The sequence below is a fragment of the Phragmites australis genome, chromosome 2 (assembly GCF_958298935.1).
Source record: "Phragmites australis chromosome 2, lpPhrAust1.1, whole genome shotgun sequence".
Taxonomy (NCBI): Eukaryota; Viridiplantae; Streptophyta; class Magnoliopsida; order Poales; family Poaceae; genus Phragmites; species Phragmites australis.
The window spans coordinates 15,030,503-15,038,762 of record NC_084922.1 but is presented as its reverse complement, the minus strand read 5'-3'; positions in this window follow the sequence as shown (position 1 = coordinate 15,038,762).

Sequence of the window (8,260 nt, the reverse complement as noted above, 5' to 3'; positions counted from 1 at the left end):
GTTTAATCGAGAAGAAAATAGACCAAAATACCCTCGGTGGTAGGTAGGAGTATTTTGGAAAAAAAGTTAGGAAACTTAGGGGTCAAATTTCCTAGGCTTATAAATAGAGAGGTATGGCTATAGAAGGAGATGAACCAGCCATTTTAAGCCTCTTGTGCCATCCATATGAAAGCCTTGTGTTAGGGTTTTAAGAAGAGAAAGATGAGTGCTTAGTCTATATATTATGTGAGAGCTTTCTGAAGAAAAATCTTTATAATTTGCATAAAATAAGACTGACCTCTACTGTAATGAAATTTATTTTTTTTTCATGTTATTGTGCGTACTCCTTCTAGTTTTCCTCTATTAGTTTTCTGTAAGTTTGCAAGTTTTCGGTTTTTGGATTTGATTTTCATTTTGATTTTTAGGCTGAAATTTTAGCACCATGTAAAGTCATTTTTCTTAGTACTAGAGGTATAAAATTTACATACACATGCTTATGTGAAAGAGTATTGAATTCTTTTGCCTCTAACAATCAACTTAGAGAGTTTTGTTGCTCGATTTTTATCTTTTTTTTTTAAGTTGTGATCTTTCGAGTGCTAAGACATATAGATGAATCTTAAATAAAACCTATGGTTCATAAACCATCTATGAAATCGTGTTATCTCGATTTTTTCTTGTTAAAATTTATCTCTATTTTTACCTATATTTGAGTTTTAAGATACGTTAGGTGATTTAAATAAAAAAATCATTGATTTCAAAAAAATTATTAAAAAATCTACTTAGTGTTCTAATCGTCAACCTCGTTTCTACGTAAACTTAACTAACAAACTCAGCGCAAAATCATGTACTAGTAAATATGAGGAAGTAGTAAATATGAGGAAGTGGAATTCGAACCTCAGGTATACGTGGGCGGTCAAAAACGACCAGTGCAGCCAAGAGCATAAAGAAAACTGACGGGACAGAGGTGAGATCCCAGTGTTGGTGAGATTCCACTGAGCTGTGGCCCATACCAACCCCACAATCGCTCGCTTGCAGCTCTAGGTCCATGTCCACCAGCTCAACCTTATAGTTGTCATCCATGGACGTTGTTTTCTTCTTTTCGTAAAAAAATAACAGGATTGTCATGCATGCTGAACCTAAATATCTAGCTTCCATAAAACCGTCATATATTGTCACTGTCTATTAATGTTGGTGAGCGAATAAAATATTAAAGGAAATACGGAAACGAACAAAATAAAATTCAACTTGAAACCCAACAGCCGATTTCAATCTTTGGTGTGAAGCCTATTCAATTTTCTTAAAAAAAGGGTTTTATCGTGAGGTCAAAACGTGCAACCACTCTAACTCAGACATAGAGGTGAGGTTTTTTTTAACAAAAAAAACACTATCTATGAAATTGTCCAAACAAAATCCATCTAAGAAAACAAGTTTAGAAAAAGAAAGGAAGGATGTCGAGCTAGTTCCATCTAAAAAGAAAATGAAAATGGAGGAAAAGCTATAATCTTGACTAGGAAGTCGCAGCTGAAATTCGGCATCCCTCTCTTGCAGCCGTAGAGGAAGTAGACCAACCACGGTTGAATTTCCACAGGATGAGGACACGATCTGCTACTTTCTCTCTCGTGAGACAGCGCCACTTGCCCACTTCTCTGAAGTCTGAACCTAACTCTGTTCTTCTCTGCAGCATCTCTTCGCCACATGACAGCACGTCGTGCATCGGTGCAACGACACGACGTAGGAAGCACCGAGACAGCGATGGTCGCCACGGCGAGACGAGGAAGACGAGCTAATCCGCCTAAACGTACTCCACTGTCTGTGTCTGATCTCCAGCTAGCCTCTTTCTTTTCCTTTTGTCCTGCACAATTAACCTGTAACACGTGACAAGAGGGCAAAGAAGGGATGAGATGAAAGTAGACAAACAGATCAAGTTGTTTCTACTCTTGTGCCAGATGTAGGATTTAGGCCATATTTGGTTCCGGGTCACAGTTTGCTATCTATTAGGCAGACAGTTTGATCAACTACGATCATGCTTGGTTAGATGTCACATTTTTAACGTGCGAAACTTTTTCGTTAGTAGGATCTATTTGTCAGTGACTTATTTTCTTACTAATTTTAATTATAGTTGTAACGAATGTTTTATTTGCTATATAAATTATGGTGTGCCACACTTTGCTACATTAAATTACGGTATATTATGGGATCCAACCAATTAGGCCCTTAGTATGAGAGAGGTTTTCCTTTTTATTTTAGGTTTCGCTATAAGACACTCGTGTGTTTCTAAGACAACCCACACTCGATTTTTTCTGGGCATCGAATCAAGATCCAATGGCTCATGTTAATCTTGAACCTCCCAACCATCTTCCTCTTAAGTTTTCCTCCATGCCGGCGAGCCAATCCACCACATGATGTCGCCGCCCAGATCTCCTCCATGCGTCTCCGATGGCAAGAGAGCTGCCAGATCCATTATCACTGCCCCTCCTACGCTAACTTCTCATGGTTTGACGCCCTTGCCCCTAACCTCCCAACCAGCGATCCTCCACTAGGATCGCCATCTTGGCTACCGACAACCCGCCACATCTCCACACCGCCCGCAAACTATCGCCACCACCAGGCCTACCTACCTCCCAGTCCTCCCTCTATGCCCGGGGATACGATGTATTCTCGACGGAGAAGTCCCTCCCTGAACCCCAAATCCGTGACCCTAACCACATCGGAGCCTTGTAAGAGAAAACGCTCCCCTAACCTCACCAGAGAAAAAGTCAGAAGAACACCAATCTTGGCGTGGATCGGACGCATAGAAAATCGATTGCGGAAGGGGAGAAAAACACTCGAGTACTCGACTTACAAATAGGATTTCAATTTATGTTTTTGTCTGATTACTTTTTGTGCAGGAGGAGTTGTGGGCAGGCTTGACCCTGCAATTAATAAAGCTGCTCGCGACTATCTCCTTGGTTTCTTTTTTTTTTTTTTTGAAAAAAGTGACTGTTTGCGGTTTAGCACATTGAACAAGAAAAATCAGTAAAACTCCGGTGATTACTTTACTGCCAGAGTGCTTTCTAAAAAATTCATTTGCTATAATTCGAAGCATGCCTCAAAGAGTATGGAGTTGGGGAATACTCAGCTTGTCTATTCCCAGTAGAGTCGGATGTCCTATATTGTTGTACATGATGCTAAACTAGGTAAGAGAGGAGCCAAATAGCAAGTGGCAAGACCTTTAGATGTGAGGCTATCAACCAAGGTTCGAATCCTAGTTCTCGCAAAAAGAACTCCTCACTATGTGTTCCCCGTGATTGTGACGCGGTTGCTCAACGATAGCGTGTGGGTGTAGCAGGCTTTCAAGGTCATTTCTCGACCTTAATACAATACCTTCAGAATGTCTCTCCCTTTGGATCGAGTTTTCATTACACGGTAAGATATCAATCTCTCTAAACTAGGAAACTACAACTATCCTTTCTATACATAAAGATCCTTGCTATACATGGAGATCCTTTCCATTCAGTCAGGATGGGTCCAGTCGGTAGGATGGTTGGGCCTGGAAAGTAGATATTCCAACACCCCTCCCGCAGTGTCAGCTTGGAGCCCTCCGGATGTTGAGATTGGAGCAAAAATCTCGGAACACCATGGTTGGCAGACCCTTGGTGAAGATATCCGCATATTGAAGGGTTGTCGGGACATGTAGAATGCAGACGTCTCCGAGGGCCACCCGTTCATGCACGAAGTGTAGATCAATCTCCACATGTTTAGTCCATTGATGTTGGACAGGGTTGGTGGAGAGGTATATGACGTTGATGTTGTTGCAGTAGACGAAGGTGACCTTGCTCAACGGGTGACGAATCTCAACGGGGAGCTGATGCAACCAGCAAACTTCATTGACGGTGTTAGCGACAACTCAGTTCTCAGCCTCAGCACTAGATTGGAAAACGATGTGCTGGCGCTTGGAGTACCAAGAGATCAAGTTATCGTCGATGAAGCCACAGTAGCCTGAGATAGACTTGCGAGTGTCTGGACAACCCGCCCAGTCCGCATCGGAGTAGACGACGAGGTCCTGGGAGGAAATACGAGAGAGTTGCAAACCATGGCTCAGCATCCCCTTGACATACCAAAAGATCTGCTTGATGAACTGGAAGTGTTGCTCTTGCGGATCGTGCATGTGAAGGCAGATCTGCTAAACAACATGCGTAATGTTGGGACCAGTGAATGTGTGGTAGTAGAGAGCACTCTCAAGACTCTTGTACAATGTCAGGTTGGAGATTGGGGTGCTTGTTTCTGGGGGAGTTTGGAGCATGCTTCAATCGATGTGGCATAGGGGTTGCATGTAGATATGTTGGCCCATTGGAGGATTTCTGTGGCGTATTTCTATTGGGAGAGAAAAAGACCACAAGAATCATGATGTGCTGGGATGCTGAGGAAGTAGTGGAGGTCACCCAAGTCTGTCATGCCAAACTCATTGTGGAGAGCAGCGATGAGTTGCTGAAGTAGGGCTGTAGTGGACGCAATGAGGATGATGTCATCGACGTACATCAGGAGGTAGGCGATGTTGGTGCCATAGGTGCAGACGAAGAGGGAGGATTCCGTCTTGTATCCGTAGAAGCCTATGGAGATGACAAAACTCTGGAAGCGACTGTAGCACGCGAGGGAGCCTACTTCAGGCTGTAGAGTGATCTGTTGAGCTGGCATACGTGATTTGGCTTGTCAGCCTTGACGAAGCCTAAGGGCTGCTGGTAGAAGACAATCTCCTCAAGCTTTCCGTTGATGAAGGAGTTCTTGACGTCGAGCTGGTGGATGAGCCAGTTGTTACAGACGGTGAGGGAGAGCAGCACATAGCTGGTGGTTGGGTTGACGACGAGGCTGAAGGTCTCATCGTAGTCAATGTCGAGCTACTGGGAGAAGCCACGTAGAACCCAACGGGCCTTGTAGCATGCAAAAGTGTAATCGGAGTTGTACTTGTGGCAGAATATCCATGTGTCAAAGATGATGTTGTCGTGCGATGGAGGAGGCAAGAAGTCCCAAGTGTTGTTGGCAGAGAGGGCAGTGAATTCATTGATCATCGCGTCTCGCCAGTTGGGGTTGTTGAGAGTGTCACAGTACGTCTTTAGCATTAGCGGCACATCAGTGCTGGATTGATGAGGACATCACTCCCTCGGATACATACAATGATCCTCCATTGAACTTTCAAGGTCCAATCACAAGAGCTCGCGCACGACAATTAAATTTAGAGGTGAGCTCGTTCCTAAGCAACTCTTTATATAATTTTGAGAATAGATTACTACCTAATGATTATGTGTTGTTTAAGAATCATGGAGAGGACAAGGAAACACATAGAGGAAGGCTTGGAGGCGTGGAGGAGCAGCTAGGACGTCCAACAACAGCAGGAGGTCCAGTCCAACTCGAGTCCGAATCAGCCTCGGCCTCCAGGACCAGCGAGCAATAAAACGGACGCCCAGGACGCATCCGGACTCCGTTTTCGACGATTCACATATGGTTGGAAAGATAATTTCATAAGGAAACCAATGGCGTTGGTTTGAGGTCCAAATTCCTTCTGAGTCAACGGGAAACGTCGAAACAAGTCAGCGTCCAGAATCTGTCCCGGTGCTGCGTCACCGTTTTTGGTCCGTTGGGCCATGTATCGTGTTGGAGTCCATTAGGGACGCGTCTAGGGGTCCTTGGCCGACTCTAATCCTTTATATACAGTAGCCGCCGCCCTAATTAGGGTTGGGTTTTGCTTAGATTATTCTGTCAAGAACAGTTTCGCCGTTTCGTCGGTTTGTGAGACCCCAACTCGTGAGATTAATCATTCATCTGCAATTTGGTTGCATTCTTCCTTGTTCTTGCTTGTGTTCTTCGATTCGCAGGCAAGGATTTTAGCCTTCTTGGCGAGGTCAACCGTGCAACGCCGGTTGATAACCAGAGGAGACGTGGTGCTGCGATTGCGGGGTTTCGGATCGTGTTGTTCGGAAGCCGGATCGACTTGTGTCTCGTTTCCACCAAATCGAGAGTTACCAGAACCTTTCGGAAGATCGGGAACCCTTGTTCATATTAAGTGGTATTCAGAGCTTCAGGTATACCGTCAGGTTCATATCTACCCTTAGTTTCGAGTGTTTTTCGCCTTCGTTCCATAGTCCACTGCCATATCGTTTTTTTTTCCTGTCCTACAACCCTTCCGCGCCTTTAGCTTTTGCATATTTCAGTTTCAGAGTTCGTCGTGTTGAGTTTGTGTCCTGGTCAAGGTCTTGTTGCTGGTTAGTTCGTGTTAGAGTCTAGTTCGTGTGTTTTCCCCCACCGTTTCCATCAAACCCTAGCCTCCGTCGCATATTTTCCCCACTTTCTTCCCGTTTTGTCCTCTAATTCGGAGTCGTTTCTCAAATCGGGCATAACTTTCGCATACGAACTCCGTTTTCAGAAAAGTCATAGAGTTTTTCGCATCGAAACAGCGTTTCGGATCCGTTCGTCCCCCGCTTCGCCGGGTTCGGCGAAATCAGAATTCCCAAATTCGCCTCCGAAGTTTGAGTTTTCAATTTCCAAATATTTTTCTCATTTTACGGCTGAACTTCAGAAAATTCTACAGGCCACGTCTTTCACTTGTTTAAGCTCAAATTTTCTGTGGTTCCCTCTTGTGTGCTCCTAAGTGAAAAAAAAATATCAAAAAAATAAGAAGAAAAAGTCGAATTTTCCCAAAAAAACAACGACAGCCCAAAAAAATAGAAAAAAGAGAGGGGCAAAAGAGGAACAATATCTAGAGGAGCACATAGAGAAGGGCAAAGTGAGCTGTGTTAGCGTGTGCTGTTTAGTTCTTTGTTTCTGTTGCTCTTGCTATCCATCATACTTGTTTCTCCACCTTGTTTAACACACATACTTGGTACTTGCAACACTTTAGGCCAGCAACGAGAACAAGTACTTGGGACTATAATTCAGCATTACTATCTGTTTCTGATTTGTGTTCCACATATACATATTTGTTCTCTTTGTGAGCCTTCCAAGCCCCACAGATTCTTCTGAACAGCATTGTTTTGCATCCCTGCAATCGCTCGCACGCCTTCCAGGTATCCTTTGCTTTGCTGGTAAGAACCCGGGTAAGAGCTTGGTAAGGTGTCTACCTTTGCTGATCTTGATTGAGAGGCACCACTCCACCTTTGTAGTACGATTATTAGGGATAACCTTCACTGTTTGTTGTTGTGTTTGTTTCCACAATGTCAGTTGAAGGAGATAAAACGCCAAAGGACTTCAAGGAGTGTGTCAGCCAAGAGCAGCTACAAGCTGTTGTAGACAATGCTCAGAAGGAGATGAGGGAGACAGTCATCAAGGCTGTCACTGAAGCGATAATTGAGATGAAACTCGCAAACGCGGTTGAGCGGGTGGACAAACGGTTATCCGAGCTCACCGACAGGGTAAATGCTTTGGAAAACCGTCCTGTGCACAACGAAGATGTGAATGGAAGCAACACCGGTGATGAGTTGTATGATGACGATGTTAATGTTGATCCAGCGGCGACATTGCAAAACAGATTACGACGTCGTCTTCGCACTAACACCACAGGTATGGGTGGCGTTCCACATCACCACCACCATCGAGGTATGTATAATCGAGCTCCTGAAGATCCTTATGCTAAGATTAAATTTACTATACCTTCTTTTTCGGGACATTATGATGCTGAGGGATATCTTGATTGGGAGATGACAGTAGAGCAAAAATTTAGTGCCCATCAAGTACCTGAACAACATAGAGTTAGACAAGCCACTAGTGAGTTTAAAGATTTTGCTATTATTTGGTGGACTGGTTTAGCTGCAGATGGTGCCACACCTCGTACATGGGAAGAGCTTAAGGTTTCTATGCGTGATAGATTTGTTCCCCCATCTTATCATAGAGACTTGCGTAAGAAATTGATGCGCTTAGAACAGGGAGATAAATCTGTGCAGGATTATTATGGTGAGCTTCAAAAGGGCTTGATGCGTTGTGGCATAGTAGAGGGAAACGAAGATTCTATTTGTCGATTTTATTCGGGTTTGAGACGTGAAATCCAGGATATTATTGATTATAAAGAATTTAACAATGGCAACCAGTTGTTTCAGTTTGCTATGCTTGCAGAGAAGGAGTTGCAGGGGCGTGAGCAGCATTGCAAGTACAAGGCCAGCACCACATACACGCCACGCACAGGACCATCCTTTGGGCTGTCCAAACCATCCACTTACAGGGCACCCTCACCAGCGAGCAAGCAACAAGCAGCTACGGCACCAAATCCTGTCACTACACGACCTTCGGGCTCAGGTAAAAATTCTGTTTTGCAGGG